We start from the raw sequence: 11,268 nt of genomic DNA, 5'->3' as shown, positions 1-11,268 counted from the left end.
TTCTTCAACACTAACCACAGAAATGCCTCTGTTTTGTAGTCATGAGTAATGAAGAACATTTCATGATCCAGAAAAGTCACAGAAAGTCACAGTACAAAGGCACTACTTCCTTTTGGCGAGTTTTTAGTTTACAATAAACAAAGCTGCTATTTTAATTCCTGAAGCACACATTGTCACGCAAGATGGTCCCAAGAGGAAGGCATTGCGCTTCCTTTTGGCATCTCCTGAAAGTTCTCTAAAGCAATGATGCAGCTCTGCCATTTCATGGTAAGCATCACACATGCTACTAATACCTTGTGGAATTAGGCTGAGTGAAAACAGGGTTCAAGGGTCGCGGGCCAGGACTCTGTATATGGACTCAGAAATCACAGTTAGTTTATAATGGAGAAGGCTGGCTTGGGGAGGTGGAGAGCAGCGCGATCACCGTGTTTCAGGAGGCGTGATAGAGTCAAAGTCCAGTCAGGACACCGGCCAGGAATAGAAGAGGGTAAGTGGATCCGTGTTGGGGACAGGCTTCTGTTGCGGGGTGTGCCCATAAATGCAACTTTGCCGGGGAGTGTTTTTTTCTGGTTCCATGTGCCTGTGGCTGCCTCCGCATCTCCAAAGATCCAGAGGCTGAGGAAACTCACTTCTTAGCTCCCCTTTCCTCTTGATTTTTACTGAGAGGGTGGACAACACAAACAATAATCATAAAAATAGTAATTAGCCTCTACTGAGTCCTTGCTATCTGTAGAGCAGTTTACTAAATGGTTAAATGTACGACCTCATTGAATCCTTTCACCAGTCTTTGGAACTTGGTATTATTAATTCTATTTTAAAGATGGGGAAACTGAGGCTTAGAGAGCGGCTTGCCCAAGATCACCAAGCTAGTCAATGGCAGAACAGAACTCAAACCCAAGCTCTCTGACTCCAGGGCTGAGGCTCTTGAACATGGTTCTACATAGCTCCTCACATATGGAATTTGAAAGGTTTGGTGTCAGAGGCGATCGATGTTATTGGTCAAAATGGAGAAAGAAGTTGAAGAGTCTTTGGATTCCAAAGTGCATCTTCCACATAATGTCACCGAGTTCCTGCTTTTTGATTCCCATTGCTGATACTAGAGCATAATCACCATCACCTCTTACCTGAACATCTTTGAAAAATATTATCTCTTGCTAATTATAATATCATTATATACTCATTGTAGAAATTATGGAAAATAAAGAGAACAGCAGAAAAAATATCACCTATAATGTCCCTAATTAGAAGTCGATGTATGCTTTATTTTAGCTACTGTTCCATGTGTATTTTAGAGGTATACATATATTCATATCCATCCATACACATATGGGTATATATGTATACTTATATCTTTTTTTACCTTACAACGTTTCTCATTTAACTTAATAAAATAAGCATTTTCCTCAAGTTATTATAAACTCCTGGCAAATGTATTTTTTAATGGACTTTATTATTTTTAGATCAGTTTTAGGTTCATAGCAAAACTGAGCCGAAGGTACAGAGGTTTCCTATAGATCCCCTGTACCCACACATGCACGGCCACCCCTGTTATCAACATCTCCCTCCAGACTGGTACACTGGGTACATTTGATGCACCTACTTTGACATATTATAATCACATGAAGTCCATAGTTTATATTGGGGTTCAATGCTAGTATTGTACATTCTATGGGTTTAGACAAATTTATAATGATATATATCTACCATTGTAGTGCCAAACACAGTTGTTTCACTGGCAAATGTACTTGAATGATTATGGAATATTCCGACCTACCTCTATGATTAGTCCTTGCAGTGATGTCTTACTTTCTACTTAGTATAAATAATTATGTAATAAACATCTTTATTCCTCAAGGATTCTCTGGCAACAACCTCTTATCTCTGCCTCTTCTCTGTCTTTTCCGACTTATACCATAATGATAGCTGCGGCCAAACAATTATCCTCAAAGGCATGCTTTGCTCTGATGCATATGTACAACAGTGCCTGTCAAAACCAATTTCAGTTTTTTAGCCTGGAACAGAAAGTGCCTGGCACTGTTACCGTTGGGCCCAAAGAATTGTAAAGGAGTGAATGAATTGTGTGTATCTTGTATATACCTCTCGTGTTTCCCGAGCACGGAGTCTGTGATATATTTATCTGTGTCCCATATAGTGTCCAGCAAGTTCCATGCATATATAGGTGCTTAATTACCACATGAATTGATCTGCGCCTCCTTATTTTCCTTGAGTACAGGAAACTATGAGGTTGTTGTAATTTAGGCTGAAATTAGAATGACAGGTTTCTGGGTTATTGAGTGTCCAATGTTGCTAAACTGATGCTGTATAGGTCTCCGGAGATATTAGGATATTTTCTGAAGTACATAGACATGTTAATGTTACAGACTTCGTAAAACCATGTTATGATAGAATTGTGTGGGATTTTTGTAGTCACTGGGTTTGACCTTTTAATTTCATGGAGAAGAAAAGAGGGCCAGGGAGGTGCCTGAGGTCACCAGCCCTTTCTGTTAGAGCAGAACCAAGAGGGTACGTTTTTGTGCTCTGAATCCAGGCCTCATTGGCTACAACTTTCTGCCTTGGCTTTCCCAGAACAGGAAGATCAGATGAAAACAAGAAGTCTCTGACCAGATTTAAGTACTTGTTTGCATCGGGCTTGGGAAATTGGGTGCGAGTTTCCTTTTGATTTAGTTGCTGTTCTTTAAGAGCTCTTAAATTTATGTCATTGTGTTAAAGTGGATATTTGTATCTAAAAGCCTGTCCCTGATTCCTCAGGGTACTTCAGAGGTCAAATTTCACTACTAAACTACACTTCCGTCAGAATATACTTTTAGGTGCCAGATTCCTTCTAGCTGAGTAATGAACATTTCTTCAGTATTAAATAATCAGAGTCATTGGATCTTAGAAAAGATCTTAAGACGATTAGCTCCAACGACCTTATTTTATATTCAAGGAAACTGAAAGTTTGAGAGGTCCTGACTTTATGAGCAACCAGGACCAGAAATCTTTCCAAGACAGCATGCAGTTATCATCTTAGTGTAAAGTCTGGAGGAAATGAAGGAGCCTTGGGTCTTGCCCTCTTGAGGGTTGTATAATGATGCTACAGCTACTGGTCAGTTCTTTTGCTGGTGAGCACAGAGGAGATATTTTGAAAGTCAAACAAGTAGGATTCAGGATTCAGACAATGACTTGACCTGGATGATTCAAAGACGAACGTTAGCGACATCAAAGAGGTTGGTGATGAAGAAGTGAGCTGTTACTAAAATAACCCTATGCTTTGTCATGGCCTCATTCTCCGGCCAATGTGTTCACAGATGTCCGGCATTTTCCTTCACTTGGTATCTCCTGCATTTAGGACACTGATCTACATCACAGTAGTGTGTTGAATGAATGAATGGTCTGATGGCTAAGCAAGTCCAGATCTGTTATTTTAAATAAGAAGGAAAAGAAATAAAACAAAAAAATCAGCAGCACAGTAAAAATACCCCAAACACATCTCTGGTAGTAGGTTATAAACATTTCAGATATAAGTATAGGCTTTGTTCACTATATCTGGCCTGAGAAATTGGACTTCAATTACTTAGGTCTGAGAAACAAGGGAAAGAGGAGTAAATCGTGGGGTAGAAACCACAGAATCAGTGTGTGAGAGATCACATATGATTCCTCAGGTATGTTTTCTCATCCATCCATCCATTCATTCATCCATCCATTCATCAAACACCTGCCTAGGGCCATCTGGTGGGATACACAAATGTCAAGGTGACTGCCTTTAAAGAGTTCAGGAATCTACTCCAACGTCCCCCCTTCTTACACTAAATCTGTATGTTGTGTTGCACAAAATGAAATGAGAAAATGCTGAATGGAAAGCACCTTAAAGGAAGTTTGGCATTATTCCTTATGTGCTCTTCACAGGATCACGAAGATGGTGTCTAATTAATTCTTGATTTTGTCTCTAGACCTGGGAATTTGAAAATGATTCTGGAATTTCCTTCAAACAAGTTACCTTTCCTCCAAAGGCATTTGTGCATCTCAAGAATGCAGCGAGGGATGGCTGCTCTTCCAGCAGGTCCAATATCACGAACTCTGCAGGAATCCTCACTGTGGCTAGGCACGTTCAGGCTCTCAGTCAGTCCTTTCATGGGCAAAAGCTTATTTGCTCTGCGCCTACATCACCCAGAGATTAGTTAAGCAAACCCACAAACACAACGGTTTGCGTATGAGATATCATGCTACTTGGAGTGACCTAAGATTTCTAAAAATGCTCACCCCCAGCCACTCTGAATGACTACCCAAAATGTAGTAGAGTGAGAGAGTCTTGTAAAACTAACTGGAAGAACTTGGGAGAGGCCAAAAGGAGGGAGGAGACGTCAGCCCATAATATGTCCTACCAACCTCCCAGAATCCTTCACGCTGGAATCCATCTTGGCTGAGAGAAGCACACGCCACCAGGAAGAACCCCAAGTCAGACCGAATATGGGCCAAGCAAGATGATTAGCCAGAGGCAACCTGGAATCTAACCCCATTACCGTAAAACCTGAGACTGCGAGCCACATGGCAGAGCAGTCCTCCTGGGTTCCCTTACTCTGCTGCTCTCCACCCGGGCATAAAGTCTTTTGCTTTGTCAGCAGCACGTGTGTCTCCTCACGCAATTCATTTCCGAGTGTTAGACAAGAGCCCGCTCTCGGGCCCTGGGAGGGGTCCCCCTTCCTGCAACGGTTGGATCATGCGTCTTCTGAGGTGAGGACAGGACCCCAGGTCTCCTGATTCCCATTCCATGTGCTCTTTCCACTTTATTCCACACCATCATACTACTTTTTGTGATCCTTAGGAAAGGATGTAGTTTCCTCTTTCTAGCAAGAATAGACTTTTGACCAAAAAGAAAAAGGAAAGTGCCTTGAAAACCTCAGCCTGTGTTTTCATGCAACGAGGCTCTTTTCCCATCTTAGAGAAAGGAGATTTCACCACAGGTTGCCCCTTTGTGGCAGGGAGGAGAATCAGGCCCTCTGTGGAGCCATTAACTGCCTGCTATATTGTGATTGATGGATATCAATTTCCGTGTCCATATCTCTGCTCTTTGACGTCATCCATTTGTAGACAAGCCTCCAAACGTGTAGGTTGGCTGAGGGAGGGAAGACATTTCTCAGTCCAGCCCGCTGACTAAACAGCCATTAGAGTCTCTAGACCAAGATGATTCTGTTTCTCAGAGCTTTTTCTCAGGTTGCTACCCTCAGCCCGGTTTGGAGGTACTGCAGGCTCATTGACTTTCCTCCCCAAAGTAAATGAAAGCCCTCCTGCATGGTGAGCTGGGAAAGGCCAGCACCTGCTCTGACTTGCTATTCTTCTCTCTGGCACCCTGGGGAGCGCTGCTCTGCGAAACAGGAGCTGGTCTGTGCCTGCTGCCAAGCAGGGAACCCTGATTAGGATAATGCCCAGCAGGTTTCTGCTTTCTCTTCTCCTTTCCCACCCTTAAACAAACTAGGGGATTGCTGTTGCTATGGGCCAAAATAACAAGACCTGAGAGCTTTTAATTGTTATTTCAAAGACCCGAGCCATCATCCATGGGAAGGAAAGCTAAAGAGACCGTGAAGGCGATTGTAACCTACTGAACTTAATGAATGAGAACGACTTTCTTCAAAGGACGAACAAATTTATGTTTGGAATGAAACATTCTTTGTTTTAGCCAATGTCGACCACAGTAACGCAGTCAAAGTGGATGATCTTGGGTGCAGGTGGGAACTGCTTTGGATAGGATTTGAAGTTGGAGGTAGGCAGGGCTTCAGTTCTTTCAGGATCTTTCATTTTGTTTGTTAGTACAGTTGAGAGAGCTACTTCTCCTCCCGTCTTCCTCTCCCTTCTCTTTCCCTTCCATTCCTCTTGCGTCCTCTCCTCTTTCTCCTGAAGCTGAAATGGATCCTGAATTGGAGGGTGGAGGACAACTCCTACAGTTCTCATCATCCTCCCATCAAGTCCTGCCTAAAGGCAACTTGGGTCGTTCCTGGACAAAATACTCACTCACAAGATGAGACGGGATCTACACAAGTTTGAATGTGTAATGTATGTCAACTGAAACTGATTTTTCACCCCTAAATCCCAATAATAGGTCCTTTATGAATACTTTAAAAATTATTATCCATCTCATCTTGGGCAATTTTTCTTGGGGAGATGTTTTGATAAGAAAATGTGAACTGAGTGGCCAAAGTTAGACCCAGGTAAGTTAGGAGAATTACTAGGTGTGTGAGGAAGTTACAGGAGAAGGAACATGGTGGCTGTAGTTTTGTAGGTTTAAACAAACAAGCAAAAAGTTAAAAGTATGACAAAATAAAAGCAAGACCCATTCCTTAAAAATTTAAAAATAGAGCTACTGGGCTTCCCTAGTGGCGCAGTGGTTGAGAGTCCGCCTGCCGACGCAGGGGACACGGGTTCGTGACCCGGTCCAGGAAGATCCCACATGCCGCAGAGCGGCTGGGCCCGTGAGCCATGGCCACTGAGCCTGCACGTCCGGAGCCTGTGCTCCGCAACGGGAGAGGCCGCAGCAGTGAGAGGCCCGCGTACCAAGAAAAAAAAAAAAAAAAAAATATATATATATATAGAGAGAGAGAGAGCTACCATATGATCTAGCAATTCCACTCCTGGGCATATACCCAGAGAAAACACTAACTCAAAAATATACATGCACCCTTATATTCATAGCAGCACTAATTACAGTAGCCAAGACGTGGAAGCAACCTAAATATCCATCGACAGATGAATGGATAAAGAAGATGTGGTGCATATATTCAGTGGAATACTTACTACTCAGCCATATAAAAGAATGGAGTAATGCTATTTGAGGCAACATGGATGGACCTAGAGATTATCATACTAAGTGAAGTAAGTCAGACAGAGAAACACAAATACCATATGATATCACTTCTGTGTGGAATCTACAAACCGATACAAATGAACTTATTTACAAAACAGAAACAGACTCACAGACTTCAAAAACACACTTATGGTTACTAAAGGGGAAAGGTGGGGGGAGGGATAAATTAGGAGTTTGGGACTGACATATACACATTAATATATTTAAAATTGATAATCAACAAGGACCTCTGCTCAGTATTCTCTGATAACCTAAATGGGAAAAGAATTTGGAAAAGAATAGGTACATGTATGTATAAATCTGAATCACTTTGCTGTACACCAGAAAGTAACACAACATCGTTAATCAACTATACTCCAATATAAAATAACAATTAAAAAAAATTAAAAGCAAGACCCAAACAGGATAGCAACTTTATCATCCGGAATGGCTGAGCCATAATCCTGCCAAAGAGGTAAACGTATATTAGGTGAAATATTATGTTGTTCTTTCTATGGTTTTGGTTTCTCCATTTTTTTTTTCTTTTTTGAAAAGAGAAAATCTCCCCCCTAGAGCACAGTTTGATAGGAGTTAATTAGAATAGAGTAGAATCGAGAAATGGAGGGTGTTAAGATGTTTGTGGAGACATTGCATGACCCAGGAGCTTAAAAGTGCTTAAAAGCACTTAGTTTTTCCTGCCTCTACGAGAGAGAGAGAGCCTCTCATTCAATCCTTTGAAGGTCTGCTACTCAGTAAGGACGTAAGTCCCAGTCTATGTGAATCAGTTCAAGTCAACACAAGTGACGACTTATGTTCTGAGCATTCAGGGGAGGCTGGAACTCTGCACAGTCCTGCTGGTAACCTTAGGAGGCTTGTGCCCACGATGACCAGATCTGCTGAGGCAGTTACAGACTGAGATTGTAGATGGAGTATGTTGATGACACATATAAGTCACTAAACGTTGTTCTCTGAAAGGAGTCTGGGGTGCTGCAGTATGGGAAGCTGTTGGTTATTACGTGATTTTTTTTTCCTCTTGGGATGCTTAGAGAAGACGAAAACCTTGGTGTGTGTCTTCAATAGTTCCTCCAACTCGTGGAGAACTGACATTTAATTCAGAGAAAGGAAAAGAAATACATATATATATATACACACACACACACACACACATGCACACCATACTTATGTATGTATGTAATATAGGCATAGATATGTTTCTGTGTGTAAATACCTTTGTGTGTAAAAAACACTTGTTAATGAAATTGATGTAAGTATCTTTTACTCCCTGACCCCATCTATATGTATGCCACAATTAATTAGGGCATAATTTTTCACTTTGCAAAACAGTTTTTCGTTCACAAAATGATTCCCTAGAAGGTTATAAACGAATGAACTAGTAAGCTGCCATTGGTTTCTTAAAATAGGATTTGCTAGAGTACCATTCATAGTAATTAGCATTTATAAATCTTTTCTCTTGTGCCAGGTACCAAGCTAAGAGCTTTATATGAAATATCTCATTGAAATCTTTCAGTCACCCTAGGAGGTAAGGTACTATCATTGTCCCCTGTCTTACAGAAATTGAGATTTAGAAAGTTCAATAACTTGCCCAAAGTCACACTATTATTAAGAGGTGTAGCTGGGATTTGATCCTAGCCAGTTGAATTCTAGGCCCTGTACCTACCTCTTTTAAGGGCATTTCTATATTTGGGTATCATGGCTCTTATATAAAGTGACACATCTGCACTAATAGTTTGAGCAAAGCAACGCACACAACTAAGATGTGAAGACAAATAAAAATATTAACCTTTGCTTTGGATCCAAATGCTTGGTCAATGTTTTCCTTTCTGTCATTAAGGATTCTGCCTGCTGTTTTTTTTCTTATTTTTTTTTTTTAAGTTTGGAAAAATCTTATATCAAATAAATTCACTGAACTCTGTATGACCATGTGGCAAATTCTAGCACTGGGCATGGAAAGACAGACACAGTATTAAAAGAATGTGGAGAAACTGCCAATCTAGATTTTTCTCTTTGTAAGAAAGTACACGCCCCTTGATACAGAATAGACTATGCAGGGACCAAAGCGTTTGACTATTGAACCAGAAACTGTTAATTTTGATGTGATGAATCACCCTGCCTGCTCAGATCTTATGGAAGTGAGGCCAAATCCAGCATTTTGTAATACTGCCCAAGGACAAGCCGGTCCAGTACCTGCAGGCTTGGAAAATCCACTGGATCCCTCTTCCCTCCCACATATACTCCCAATAGACACACACCACATATAGAAAGAGCCACGCATGAGCGATAGACTTGGAGAAATGACCATTATTTGTTCAGTTAAAATGAAAGACAGAATGGTTTTCCTAGAAACACCAGCAAGAGAAAGGAAACCAGCAAGAGACATCCTGATTCTAGCAGGGGGATGAATGGGTGTGAGAAAATGCGAGGGAGACTTCTTGGATAAACATAACTGAGGTTAAAGGTCATGGCAGCCCCAGCCAGGCGAAAATATGGAGGAGACGGATGTGCCAGCCTGGGCAAGCTGGGTGCGATCCGTCAGGGGAAGTGAGGAGTGGGGAGCGGAAGGGGGTCCATGACCTATGCTTATCTTTTAGCTGAAGTTTTGATCTCAAGGCTGGGAAAGACGAGGCCAGAAATAAATGTTTAGGGCATGACATTCTTTCCATGTTAGGACACCACATTCTTGCTATTTGGTGACAAATGACTGAACAGCAAACTGGGTCCCGTTTATGATCTAATTCAGTAAAAATGAAACTCTGGGCAGCTGCTTCAGAGCATTCCAGGAAAGAGTTAAAGCTGAATCTTGCTGCTTCACTCTTCTCTTCCTTTTTGGTGAATGATGGGCTGGGATGCTGAACTGGCGGTCTTCCAGGGGTGGTTTTTCTCCCTTTCTCTGGATTTTGTTTTCTGCCTTCATGGAAGAGAGCAGCTCTCTGGCCCTACCTCTTCCCCTTGGCTTGAAATTATTCATGATGAGCATATACCTTCTATCTGAAGGCTGCAGATAGAAAGGAAAAGAAGTGAAAATAATTACCACTTTAGAAAAACCGGAGAGAGATGGACTGAGCTTGTGGGTGTGTCTGGGTGTGCGTGTTCCGTGTAGGAAGTGTTTGAGAGGAGTCCAGTTAGGGGAACTTGTTGCAATAATTCTCCAACTGCCTGAACAAAGCTTCCAATAATACATGGTGACATTTACACAAATATTTGTGGTTGTGCTTTCCATTTCTTCTTATAGGAAACAAGTGAGATTTTGAAATGCTTGAGTGGTGTGATCAGTAGACAGTAGTGGGAAAGAATTTCCCTGAAACTCGACTTGCAATCAAAATAAGGAAGGAAGATCTGAAAGAACTGAAGTATTTCAGCTAATCAGGATATGGCACTTTCCGACATCTGGATGTCCAAACAAGTGTTTTGAATTCAATACTATTAACATGTGTCACTTTAATGAATATTTTCCCTTGGAGCCAATGGGGTAGTTACATTTTTGGCAATCACCTCGTGGTCTGCTGCTTACATTACCTGACCCACAGGCCATTTTCCTTGTGTTGGCTGTGGGAAAGAAAACAAAGTGGAAAATATCTCAGAACCTGGAAAACTGTATTGAAAATGCAACTCATCTTTTAATTGAACCACTTCAAATAGAAGCTCTCTAAGGACGATTTGCTCACCGTTCTTGTGACATCATATGTAACAAAAAGAATCAGTTCTCTTTGTATCAAAAAGATGGGGAAAAAATCCCACAAGATGAGATGGGATTTTTTTTTTTTTAAGCCTGAAATAGAAGGTCAGGTCTCTGAATATGTGAGTACCTGTGTATATATGAGTGGATATGCATATGTGTATGCGTATAGGTGAGTATGTTTCCCATTAGACATTAGCTCATTGAGGTAGTTCATCAGAATGCTTTCAAAGGCATGGACTTTGGAATCACAGGCCAAAGGTTACATCATTCTCTAGCTGAACAATCTCTGACAGATTGCTTCGTCTTCCTTGGCCTCAGTTTCCTCATCTGTGAATGGAAATACGAGCAGCACCCATCTCCTAAGGGTGCCATGAAATAGGACCTGGGATGTGATTTGCACAGTGCCTGATATAAAAAGCTCTCAATCACAACCTTGGGTATCATTGATTGGAGAGCTCTCCCCTGCACAGCTCCTGGAGGAGTTCGTGGTTTTGTTGTTTTGTTTTTAAATAAAGTGGGTGTTCCATCTGTGTTGTGGATTCTCTGACTCATGGCAGCATGTGGATTTTTGTTTCAGAGAAGCCATCCACTTACTTGGCCAGGACGCCTGCACTACTTCCCATCTGAAGGCCCAGGGGCACACAGAGCACAGATCCACTGTGCTATCACTGCAGTTACATGTGTGCAGAAGGGGCTTCTACCCTCCTACACGCCATCCAGTCCAGGGTACAGAGAG

The 11,268-nt window shown here is 41.7% G+C and overlaps 1 long non-coding RNA gene across 1 annotated transcript; it reads left to right on the top strand.

Annotated features, from left to right (window-relative positions):
* The first annotated feature begins 264 nt into the window (after positions 1-264).
* On the top strand, positions 265-11,060 carry LOC116744693. Its single transcript, XR_004347124.1, has 4 exons — positions 265-487; positions 3,951-6,048; positions 8,316-8,375; positions 10,086-11,060. It is a non-coding gene; the product is annotated as an uncharacterized LOC116744693 (long non-coding RNA).
* The last annotated feature ends 208 nt before the right edge of the window (positions 11,061-11,268 follow it).

This window comes from Phocoena sinus, chromosome 1, assembly GCF_008692025.1.
Source record: "Phocoena sinus isolate mPhoSin1 chromosome 1, mPhoSin1.pri, whole genome shotgun sequence".
NCBI lineage: Eukaryota > Metazoa > Chordata > Mammalia > Artiodactyla > Phocoenidae > Phocoena > Phocoena sinus.
Note: the sequence above shows the minus strand (reverse complement) of the source record. Positions and strands in the feature narration are given on the sequence as shown.